At 51.2% G+C, this 12,338-nt stretch overlaps 1 protein-coding gene across 6 annotated transcripts in view; it reads right to left on the bottom strand.

The window, feature by feature from the left end:
• Positions 1 to 5,828: 5,828 nt before the first annotated feature.
• MICALL2 (MICAL like 2) overlaps positions 5,829 to 12,338 on the bottom strand; it is a 37,041-nt gene continuing 30,531 nt past the window's right edge. For all 6 annotated transcript variants that reach the window (XR_008232911.1, XR_008232912.1, XR_008232915.1 and 3 more), the window contains one exon: positions 5,829 to 6,246. The gene's annotated coding sequence lies outside the window, so the exon portion shown is untranslated. The remainder of the gene's footprint in view (positions 6,247 to 12,338) is intronic.

The following is a 12,338-nucleotide window of genomic DNA, read 5'->3' as shown; positions in this document are numbered from 1 at the left end:
AGTAATTACATAATTACTGGGGAACAGGAAGGCCCAAAGTCCCAACAGAGGAGAAACCTGAAACAAAGTGGAAATAGCAACCACAAAAGGCAGAGGCAGAGCCGGTCTCCCCATCTTCAGCCCCAGCAGAGGGGAGGTTGCCGGAGGAGGGGAAGGATGAGGTTTCCACCAGCTCCGCATCATGGATGCGTTCTCCCAGGTGGGAACGTCTTGCTCGCACCCACGTGTGTGCACACGTAGGGGTGGCTCCTGCGCTCTCCTGCTCTCTCAGCTTGGCTTCCTTCACCCCAGACAAATGTCCTTCACCCCCACACCCCATCCTTGTTCTGCAGAAGCAGGGCAGTCACGCCAACAACCGCTCCTCCCCGAATGTGTCCACTTATTTCCCTGCCTCAGTTTCCCCCACCTTCCACACCCTCCTCCTACAGCTAGGGGTTTGCTGCCCGAAGGAAGGGTCTTGCGGCTGGATGGTGCTTAGTTGCTGGCTGGGGTTAAACCACGACACCGGGGCACAAGGAGCAGTAGGAACCAGTATTGGGAATATCATTCATGGAAAATACACAACAGGAGAGCCTTTGCCTTACTGGGAGCTTTTAAATATGGACCGAGTGCTGCAACCACAGGTTAAGTTTTTTTAAGGCGAGTCATTGCTGTTATGGAGCATGTGAGCCAGCACCCACCACGGTCACCCTGACACCCCTTCTGCTCCTCACCCAGCTTGTGGGATGGCAGAAGAGGGAGCTTTACCTTGGGGTTCCCTCTTGCGTGGACCCCACCTGATGGTCCCTGCAGCTGGACCTGTTGGCAGCCCTGGCAGCAAAGAGGGATGTGAAGCCACGTGTCTGGACAGTGCTGGAAATCCTGTTAAAACACGGACACCCTGCTGAGGGGCACTGAATGTGGCTCCGTGCCACCCACCACCTCGGCTGGGTCCTGCCGGGACTTGTCCAGGTTCACCGGCCACCGGCCACCGGCCGCAGCTGGCTGAGCAGCCTTTCCTCACACAAATACTGCTGGACGCCCAGCTCCAACCTTTGGGCTTGTATATACACATATCTAGACGTTTTCCTTGCAACAGCAAGTTAGAGCCCAGGCTCTGGTCTTGCAGGAGTACCCCGTGTGCATTGTGCCGCACAGCCCCGGGAGTGTTTTTCGGCCGGCGAGCCTCATGCTGTGTGTAGATATATGCATGCACACACGCACCAACGGATGGACGGGCACCAACGCCTGCTGCATCCAACGATTCAATTTGAGTCCAGCCTTAACCCTTTCGCCGCTGCAGGAGGCATGTCCTGGGGCTCGGTCCCGTCGGGAGGCAGGGACATGCTGCTGGTGGCACTTCGATGGAGCCGTTGAGATGGGAAGAATGTGGCTGGCCTTGGGAGAACCAAATCGTTTAGCTGTGTCTGAGGTAAGGTGTGGAGAAAGGAAACTGAAGCCCAGTGTAATGTAGGGCACAGAGCAGGGATTTGAGGAGGTCTGGTTGGAAGGAGGGTCAGATGGAGAGTGCGGCTGGCAGGACCCAGCAACTCCCCCATCCAAGCTAAGGGACTCATGCAGCGTGTGACTGTTTCCCCGTCTAGAGATTATGCTTAACTGGGGCTGTATTAGTTAACATTTGTATAGCTCTTTGAAAAAGGAAAATGTTTGAGGCTTTAAATCCTGCCAGTGGGAACAGATCAACAAGATTTCTAACCCTTCTGAAAAATTAAAGCTTTTGCCAATTAAGCCAGCAAACGCATGGATGTGAATCTAAAAACCTCTCGAGACCAAGACCGAAGCCTCCTGAGAACAGCCTCTCCTGGCTGCTCCTCGCACTCCTCCCGCTCACCCGTATCAGAAATACATCAAGTAACCAAGCTATAAGCCTTTCAGCAGACACATACTTGAAACGTAAGTAGGCTACAGATGTAACTGCAGCGGAGCTACCCCTCCGGACATTTAAATGGACACCATTAATGTACAGGTAATGTCTTCTCCTAGATCACTTGAACTAGTATTGCAAAAATGTCATAGTAAAGCATAATTTCCTTTAATTTTGCAATTAGCCCTGTAATTTGAGTTGCAGCTCTGATGCCACAAGCTATCGATGATCTCCATACGCATATCCATACCAGCATATGCATTGCCTATGCCTGGGGGATGTCTAGGATGTCATAGGATGCCTGTGCTTCAGGGGTTAAGTCACTGCTTCCGAGTCTGCTCTGGGCTGCACCTCTGCTGAAGGTGCGAGGTTACATTCTCCTGGATGACTCCGGGCTTTGAGTGCAAAATTTTATGCAACACAAAGCAATCTGCACACCCCACCCATACACCCTTTTCAGGCAGATTTGCACCTTTGCAGGCTGCACTGATGATCAGCAGCAGCACCAAGACAAAGACCCTGACAATAACCACGACTTGGCAAAGGGGAACGGCGCTGCCCGTTCATCGCACGCACGCTTGGAGGGGGACACGGGCTTCTCTGGAGTCATGCAAGCTGCAAGAAAACAATGTGGGGCAGCGGCAAAGCAGGCCAACACCACGATGATGGATGGTGAAGCAAATCACTCGGTAACTGAACATCCCCTTCCCTTCCAGGCTTAACTTCCACCCTGGGATGTCCCCACTGACTTTGGTTCAGCCATGCACAGCTCTTGGTGGTTCACCTGCAGAAAACGAACACGCAGTATCTGCCTGGTGTGTCTCCATCTGCTTGGGATGCAGCCCTGCCCGGTCCCTTGGAGCGGCGTTGTCGGAGATGTGCAGCACGGACACTGCTCCGCAGGCCCTGGGAGGGAGCGTTCACCCGCTTCTGCAGCGCGCTCGTCTCCAGTACGTGGATGAAGGTGTTAAGGATACACTAGGAAGGATAAAAACAATGCGTGTGCAAATCCAGAAAGCACATGAGGTTTTACTCACATGCCCAGCCCTTGGCTAGACACGGACAAGGGAAGACGCCCACATTATTGCATGAATTGTGAAAACAAGAAGCCACTAACCACCCTCGTGTGCGTGCAGCGGCACAGATGGATGAATAGAACAGGTATGCGTGTCATGATGCACACGTGCCCAAGCAGAGGCAGCCAAAGCGAAGTCAAGGAGCGCTTGGGCAGCAGTTTCTGGTGAAGCCATTTATCCCGTGGGCTCGGACCTCGGTGCACGCCCAGCACTGCCTCCATGGAGAGACACGGCAAAACGCCCGTCAGAGCCCAGCGGAGGGTGGCACTGGGTACACGGGAGTTTGGAGATGCCACCTCAAAGCTCTGCTGTCCGACGGACCCACGCAACCTGAAATAAGTCACTTGGTGTCCCCGTGGGAGTGGGAATAACCCCGACATCGCTCCCCGCTGTGCCGCTGAGCCAGGGCTGGGGTGCAGCCTGGAGGGACTGCCCCATCCTCCCCACACACACTAACCCCGGGACAGGTCCAGCTCATGGAGCCAGGGGCCCCTTCTTCACCCTTCCCGGTCCCCAGTGGAACAATTTACCTTTCGGAGCAAGTCCAAGATATTAATTAAGATAAATCTACCTCAATTTTGAGATTCTCTTATCATGTAATTTATCAAAATTATGTTAATTATTTCTGTAGGGCAGCAAAATTATTACCTCTTCCGTGTCTGATTTGTATTAATATTCATAATTTAATAATTCAGCATCCAAGCCATCTGGTTTGGGGAGCCACGCTCCTTCCCCTCCCTCTGCCAGAGCCAAAACACTCCCGCCTCCCTGCTCCTGCACCCGTCCAGGCAGACCCCGACGGCTCCCAACCAAAACCGTGCCACCGGCTCCTGTCAGCATCGGCGTCATCGTCCCCCGCGGTCCCGCCGAGGCTGCCGTGGCAGGGTCCCGATCCCCCAGGGAGGGGGAGCAGCCCCTTCCCCTGCGCTGGGCTGAGCCTCTGTCACCGGCACTGTCTCAGCCCGGCAGGTGAGCACAGCTGAATTGACATTTTCCACACTTTGTGATTTTTACACTGTAATTTGACATAATTAATGCCTACATTACTGCTGATAATTTAGCTAGTTAATTAAACTCGGAGGAGATAATTAAGGAGAGGCTACTGCTTGGACTGCTAATTGTTTTTGTCATTATTTTAGGGGCCCGACAGCTGCCGGCTGAGTCATCCTCCCCATCAGCTGATGGCCGCACGTGACCGGTGCCGTGGGCACCGGGCTCCGGGTGCCCGGCGAAGCGGCTGAGGGCTGCTGGCAGCTCGACCCGCCGTGGCCTGGCCGGCAGCCAGCATCTGCCAGCGCCACGCCGTGCAGATGGCGAGCGGGGGCCCCGCAAACACACGGCTCCGGCCGAGGGCGAGTGCCCCCCGGTTTGGGGCTGGAAGAGAAATGGAGAGATGGCGAGAGGCGTTTGCCGAGGAAGAATTGAGCGGTGGACAGGAAAGCGGCGTTGAGCGTGCCGGGGAGGGCAGATAGCGAGGATGCTCGGGTCATAGGTCCGTGAAACGCCCCAGGCGCCGTCAGCTCGTGCTGCAGAGGGGATCCCGGCACGCTTTGGAGCTCACGTGGAAGCAGTGACACCGGCCACCCAGCCAGCCAGAGAGCAGAGTCAAGACCTGCAATCCCCCACGCAGCAGTACCGAGTGCTCGCTCTGGCTCTGGGGAAAGCCCATCTGCCTGCAAGCCCCAGGGCAGACAGGGGAAGGAGGGCAGCAGGGGGTCCCTTGTCCCCATGCAGGTGGCTTCCCTCTCACCCCCACCGCATTCAACCTGGCCCCGGCCGCCCCGTGCTGTGCTGCTGCAGCACGCGCCTTCTCCTTCTTGGGTGCTCTGGCTTCATCTTTAACTGTGGATAAATCTGAACACTTACTGAAAGCAAAAGCAGATGGGTGACGGACCCATCTGGTCCCTGAAGAGAAAAGCGCATCGTTGGAGCCGAGTCTCTGCTCCTCACCGCGTTTCTTGTCTCGTGGAGCCCTCTGCCAGCCTCCTCAGCGGGGTCCCACGCCAGCCACCCTAAGCCATCCCCTGCAAGACTTCAACCAAAGCCACAGCTCCTCTAAGCACCTGACGCTGGCACCAAGTTTAAAACGACTTCGTGCTTGTGTCTCTTCCATGCCAGGCCACTTGTTCCACCATCCTGCTCAGCAAAGACATAAAATCGGGGTGGGAGCAGAGAAGCCTATACCCCACGGCCGGTCGGGAGCTGCTGGAGCACAGCACATCCCAGCCATTCCCCCTGCCTCCCCGCAGCCCGGTGGGAGGAAGGCAGCTTGAGGCACAACCATCACCCTATTCCTGCTCCGTAGCAGCTGGAGAAGTTTTGTCTGGCCTTCCTGATGTGCAAAGCCCCCGCTGCCTCACCCAGCCCACCCAGCAGCACCCCGCCATGGCCCCTGATGGCCGACATCCCTCCCCACCATGGGCAGCCCTGCCAGGCTGTTCGCTGCCGGAGATTTCTTTCCACCCTCTGCCTCCTGGCGAGCTCAGTGCTCCGAGCTGGAGGCCGGCTTGACATCTCAATCCGGAGATTAGGACGGAGACTGGTCACTTCCCAGTTCTGGCGAACACCCTTCAAATAATTTGATTAATCATCTTAGCCCCACTCGGTGCAGTTGGCATCCTCCAGAATCAAAGCCTCTCCTGAAATGCTGTGTCAAAAAACCATAAAGCTGCTGTAAAGGTTCAACCAAGCATGGACCAAAGCAGAAGCCAGTACTCCAGAGGCTGTGCATTGCATTGGCTAAATACTCCCTCTAAATATCTCTACAGCTAGCAGTCAGAGACATATGAGATGTGTAACAAATTGCACAGGGACTGCTTTCCTTCTCTCACTGTTAGGAGGGGATTTTTTTTTTCCTCCTGCATTTCTATTTATCACAACGCAAAAAAGAAACATGCCAAAAGGGTTTTATATTTTCACTTGGAACAACAACATTTGGACAGCCCCAAGGATAGCAATTGCAGTAATCATGAAAAAGTAATACTTTGCGCTTCTGTACTCCCTTTCATCCAAGCATCTCACAGCACTTCGCAAACATTGGCCCTGATCGTGCGGGGGCCCATGCACATGGATCATCCTACACAGGAATTTATTCCGCTGGGTTCAGCAAATCAGGACTGCGGGGCTCTGCGGGGCTCTGGAGTTGTTCACCTCCATGCTCGCCGAGTCAGCTGCTCCATCAGCACTCACAAGTGCATCCTGAGGTATTTGTTATTTAAGTCTGAGCTCCTGGAGTCAGGGGATTGTGTTTCCATTTTTCAAACCTCTCTAGTTTGTCATCTTGGTGCAATCCCTACAACAGGAACCCTAAAAGCCCAAAAAGCAAAAGAAAAATAAGACAAACCAAACGTACTCTCTTTCCAGCGTGGTGCTTTTTTGCAGGCTCCTCTCTCTTTGGAGTTGTGCTTCAGGATTTCTGTATTTATTTTCACCAGAAGAGAGCAATTCCTGCACTCCAATACTCATAAAAGAATAAACCCAGCTGATCTCAAACTGCTCAGGGGAAACTATGGCAGGGAGAGCAATTCGCCAAAATCTGCAGCAGTGAAAAGAATAAACCTCAAATGTCCTTGTTCCTCGTGCCTCCCCCTGCCAGAAAGACAACCACAGTCCAAACAGTTGAGGGTTTGGTTGGAGTTTCTGCTGTTATTGTTTTCTTGCTTAAAATCAAAAATTCTTGCTATATCAAATGTCCCAGCTCCCCCCCAGGGATGTGAGGCCAAGAGCCCCCGTGAGCAGCACCTCTCCTTCACCCACTCATGCACCAGTGCCAAAGAGCGGCCAACGTTCAAGACAAAGCTCAAGCCACAGCCCTTTTGCAGGGCTCCTGGGGGTCATCCCCCCTCAAATGGAGACTTTCGGTGTCTCCCCTTTGGCCTTGGGCTTGACACCCCCATGGAGGACATGCCATGGCTAACAAACCCTCCTGCCACAGCGAGGCAGCGGGAGACAATCAGCATCCCCCACCCCGCGAGGTTATTGCTATGAGAGCGGTTTCCTTTAAGCATGAAGAGGTGACCCCTTCTTCTCCGCACCCCAAGCCTGGCCTTCTTGGGTCACCAGATTCATCGCCAGCGTAGGGACGATGGTGGTTTTGCAAAGAGCCCCGGACGAGCCATTGGCAGCGCATCACCGGGACAGCTGGGCTGAGCGGGAAGCGTTGTCCCACGGAGGCGCCCAGACTTCATCCAGCGCTTCGCTGGGTGACCTGAAGGTGTTTACGGCTACCCTGGGAAGTGTGGCCTGAGATGACCAGCTACCAACCAGGGCTGATGGCCCTTCAGGGCCATTTTCTGCTCCTGGGGGTACTTCCAGCAAACCATACGGCCTCTCTGTGCCCCAAGTCCCTCCTCTGTGAGGAAGGACATACTTGACGCTCTTGGAGATCTACGGCTGAGCAGCACAGCAGCCTGCGGTTAAAATCCAGCAGAATTTCAAACCACCCTTTAACCTCTCTTACCTCTCTGCTATCTTCCAGTGAAATGACTCTCATATCTGCCCAGTCCAGCGTCTTCGTCCCAACAGAGACAGCTTCAGCCTTGCCTTCCCTGACTCCCTTTTCCTCCAACACACTCGTGCAGGCACACGCGTGCAAGAAGAGCACCCTTAGCACTGGAGGGGAGCGAGACGCAAAGGAAGAGCATCAGGTGGAATGCGAGATAGCAAAAGCACAGGCATATCAGACGTCTCCAGGCAAGATAACATGATAAATAATCAATCAATCCCTACAAAATCCTTAAGTGCTTGATGTATCCTCCTGCAAATTGAATCACTTCTACCAGGAAGTTCTCTCTTGTAAATAAATGAGAGCAGAAATGGCCCATATTGAAAAATAATGTTGTTAAAACCACTGATTAAGTTTTACACAAGCATATGAGAGCAAACTAAAAGGTTTTAGCTTTTTAATTTAAGAAATGAGGAATATGATATAATTTCAATTTGTGATGAGATAAGATGTTCTCGATATTGTGGCTTCAATTGGATTATATCCTAATGTACTTTTATAAAGTGTCAGGCTAGCTGCAGATTAAGGTATGTGTGTAATATTCTTTATTAACAATTTAATGGACTTGCTTTCACTCTATCCATCTTAATCAGTGTTTCCAGTCCACCTGGGAGATCTAGTTAGTGCAGAACCTGAAACTCCAACCTGATGAAAGAGGGAACTCAGTGATCCGTCAGTGTCAAAAACAAGAGGGAAGCACTGATAAAAGACTGTCGAGGATCATCTTTAACCTCCTGTCATCAGCACCACTCCAAAAGCTCTCAACAACCGCTCCTGGAGTCACTCAACGAGACATATGCCCTCCACAGATCCGCGTCCTTCCCCTGCCAGAATATTAAAGGGGCTTTTGGCAACAGGCAGGACTTCCCAGATCACAAAACGCAGTTGCCTGATCTCAAGGGACCTACTCCTATAATCCTATTTTACAGTCAAACGCCAGTGCAAGAGCAGCCTGGTTGTGTGGACTCTGCAGCGCTTGTCCATAGTCTCTGCTCTGGTGCTTAGACACTTCCATCTCATTTCCCTCTGAAATTTATTCATGACTAGTTTGTATCTGCATGTTCTGGTATCAACATTGGCCTTTAGCTTAACTAGCTCCTCTCCCTCCCTTGTGTTTATCTGCCTGTGCAATCACATGTCCTCTCAGCCTTCATTTTGTTAGGCTAAATAAGCTGTGCTTGTTTAGTCGCCTCTTATAAAGGGGCTGTCCGATACCTTCCCTGCTCTAATGACCCCTCTCTACACCTCCTCCAGTTTTCCAGACTGTACAGAGTCCCACTGTGCTTCTAGTGCGAACGCTTTTCTGTCTCTCCTGGGAATACCATATCTCCAGACAGCTCCAAGCACCCTTTTATTTAAGCAGCCGCTCATGCCAGCTGACTCCTGCTCTCCAAGCACACACCTCTCCCACCCTTAGACACCCCAGAAGAGGTAAGTCCTCCACCCCAATCAAGGCCTTTCATGCTGCAGGTCTTGGTGAGAAATTGCTATTTCGCACACAAGTCAACCCACCACGGGGTGACCGGGATGGCTCATGATATGCTGCACGAGATCTCATCGCAAGCCAGTACCGCGCCTCCCCCTTCCCTGCCGCTCGGACTGCCATGCGCATGCACAAACAGCGACTTGGTGCACGAAACCAGGAGCAGCAGCCTTGTAAATAATGGCCAATCAGGAAAAAAAAAATGTATATACATCTCATCTCCTTTAATTCCCTTGCAATGCGATGATTCTGCAAGGGTGGGTCGGTCGTAGCTGCAGGTGCTCCCGGACGGGGGAGGAGCACAAAAATGAAGTTGTTTGCGGCTTTTGATTCCATCCCTGGAATTATTTACAGCTGCAGGCAATATTAAACTATGTAGAGCAAGTGTCCTCATTTACATGCTAATTCATTTATACCCTCTGGATTGATTTCTCCAATTCATTTTCAGCCCACTAACTCTTCTGATATGAATTATATTATCACCTCCAGAACGGCAGCAGGGAAATGTGACGAAGCCACCCCAGCTCTTCTGATCTCTAATTGCCCTCGCTGTTCAGAGTCAGCGTGGCCAGCTGCAGCTTCGCCTCCTGGCTACCAGCACCCAGCTTTCTTCCATCTCCTGGAGAAAAACCAGCGGTGTGGCTTGGAGAGCGCATCATCCCACCTCCATCACTCGGTCCTATTCTGGGGAAGACCCAAGCGAACGGACCTTGGGCTTGCTGCCTTTCGAAATCATTCCCTCATTCTGCCCAGGAGGAGGAACTACCTCATTTCAGAGAGCGAAACCAAAGTCCATCTGTGTTCTGCAGCGGGAAGTCCTGGAGCTGTAAGGAAACTGGATTAATCCTTGACTTCCCAGGGGCCTTTCTGGGGCTCCTCAGCTTTTCACAGCAGCCTCACACCGTACCTGGCAGACACAACACATCCCCAGTTCTCCCTGCCTTGGGAATGAGGTACTCACTGGTAGAAAGGACACAGTGCCCAGGGGAAGGAGAAGAGTGGGGAAGTCTGTCCATAGGTAGCAGCAGCTGGAAGCAGTAGGGCTTTTCTCCCATCACTGGCACTGATGGATGAATGAGGTTTAGGTATCCTTTTCCAGGAGGCGTATCCAAATGCATTGGCTCACCTCTCTGGAAGACCTGGTTGAGGTCTGCCAAGGTAACAGTGGAGAAAGGAACCTGCACTGACTCTACTTACGCAGGAGGGTGAGCCTCCAGGACACCAGCTGGACACAAACAAGGGGAGAGAAGCCATCAGCAAATGGAGGAGGGCACCTGCAACGATGCAGGGTGCAGTGCAGGGCTGCCCACCTCCCCATCTCCCTTAAAATAGCTGTGAAGTTGTGCAGAAGGTTAAACCTCAGCTTCCCTAATGGGCTGGATTTCATCAGCCAAATATCTCATTGACTAACCATGACACCATTTTCAGTCCTGGACCAAATACACAGGCCAGATTTTGCTCAGAAAGTCCATTAAAATCCTAACCCTCTGCAGAACAGGCCTTTCACTGTTATTCCTCATGATGTTTCAGTATTTGATTTCTTGTTTTTTAAAAATATATTTTTCTTTTTTTTTTTTTACAAACATTGACAAAATAAAAAAATATTGGACTTAATATAACTCTGTGTTTCAGGACTGTTTGTCCCTTGATCTGTGGCATGGGTTGATGCCCCTTTAGCAGAGGACATCTTCTGCTCTCTGACTCAGTGTTTCAGCATGGACTTCATCGCCGGTTTATGAGCGAATTCAAAGTAAGGGATTGGGATTGGGATATTCTCACTCTGCAGAGCACTTGCACATCCTCCCTCCCTGCAGCCAGATTTGGGTATATCAGTCCTGTAGCAGGGGCAAATCCACCTCCTTGAGCTTGAATAAATTGTGGCAGGACACCTCTTTGTACATCCTTCAGAGACTATATCAATGCTTTATAGGCACCCGTTAATCAAGGTGCAAACCCAACTCCAGTACCCGTGCGAGTCAGCAGCTGAGGAACCGATCAAGAAGATGCTCAGCTGGACAAAATGTCTGAATCTTGACCACTGCGGTTCGTACTGGCCAGACACTTCCCTCTCCCTTTGGCCCAAAATGTCATTCAGCACAGAAACCCAACTTGTGGGATAGACACCAACACTCTGGTACATATAGACGCATCCAAATTGGATAAACACACATGGAATTTGGTATTTTAAAGACTTCCAGAAGCCTTTCTACAGCCTAACTCCTTCCTTGCTCTCATACCCAGCATCGTGTTTGAACAACACACAGCCGGGCAGACATGCGAAAAGGACCAAAAGGTCCAGGACTGTTGGAAGTTAAACGGGACCACTTCCCCTCCAAAATCCTGAGCAAAATGAAAGCTGTAGGGAAATTAATAATTTTTTCCTGGCTGGCAGGGAAAGGACAGCTCTTTGTCCTGATGTACACCATCTGAAACAATTAACTTGTGAAAGTCGAGATACTGTTCCCCTTGGCATCCAGTGTTTATTATGCTTCAGACCATTTCAAATGAGCACTTGAAAAGGAGAGGGAGCCCCTCTGCCTCCTGATCACTGGAGGGAGGGAGAAAGTTGTCCTAAATGGAACAACAGACTGTCCCTTCTTAACGCCACTTCAAAGCTCCTCGGACAGGAAAATTGATAATTGCGTCAAGTACAGTTTTTCTAAACTTCATCATTTAGTGCTGAAAACTGGGCTATTGAATTCATATAGTTCTTTGATCAAGACCAGTTAATTAAGTTATTCCCTTGATATGACTCTTATCACTTTAGTGCCAGACCTACATCACACTTACGCAGTTCACATACTGGCTTTGATATGCATCATATAAGCTTCCCAGACCATAATCACTGGGTTTCTGTAGATTCGCTGCTACCTTACCAGTTTCACCAATAGGATGGGCTATAGGTCAGCTATTAAAAGAGAGATTGTGCAGCCCAGAAGGCTCCTGGACAAACTCTAACAGGGGAAGTTACATATGGACTGCAACTAGACCAGTGATTTCTTCCAGACCTTGTAATTTCTAGTTACAAACTCTCAGTGCTTCCCCTGTCTCCTTTTTGAAATATATGCTGCATTATTGATAAAAACTATGCAGCTAAGTATTTATTTTACCCTCATCAGCAAGACAATTGAACTTGATCTATGCTTTTGCTATTCTGTTGCAACAACATCACACTTACAGTAAGAAAAGACGGTAAAATTGAGTGTGAATTCTGAAATACGGCACACCCCTCACTGCACTAAGTCACAGGCATCTCTGTTTAAGCAGGTTTTCCCTGATTTCTCCCACCCATTCCCCTCCCACACCCCCTAGATCACCTTCTGCCCTGGCCACCCCTCACAGAGGCTGTCCCATGGCCTCTCCTTGCCCCAGTGAATGGTTTCTCTACCCCATGCAGCTTTTGGTGACTCC

Source organism: Harpia harpyja, chromosome 21, assembly GCF_026419915.1.
Source record: "Harpia harpyja isolate bHarHar1 chromosome 21, bHarHar1 primary haplotype, whole genome shotgun sequence".
Taxonomy (NCBI): Eukaryota; Metazoa; Chordata; class Aves; order Accipitriformes; family Accipitridae; genus Harpia; species Harpia harpyja.
Note: the sequence above shows the minus strand (reverse complement) of the source record. Positions and strands in the feature narration are given on the sequence as shown.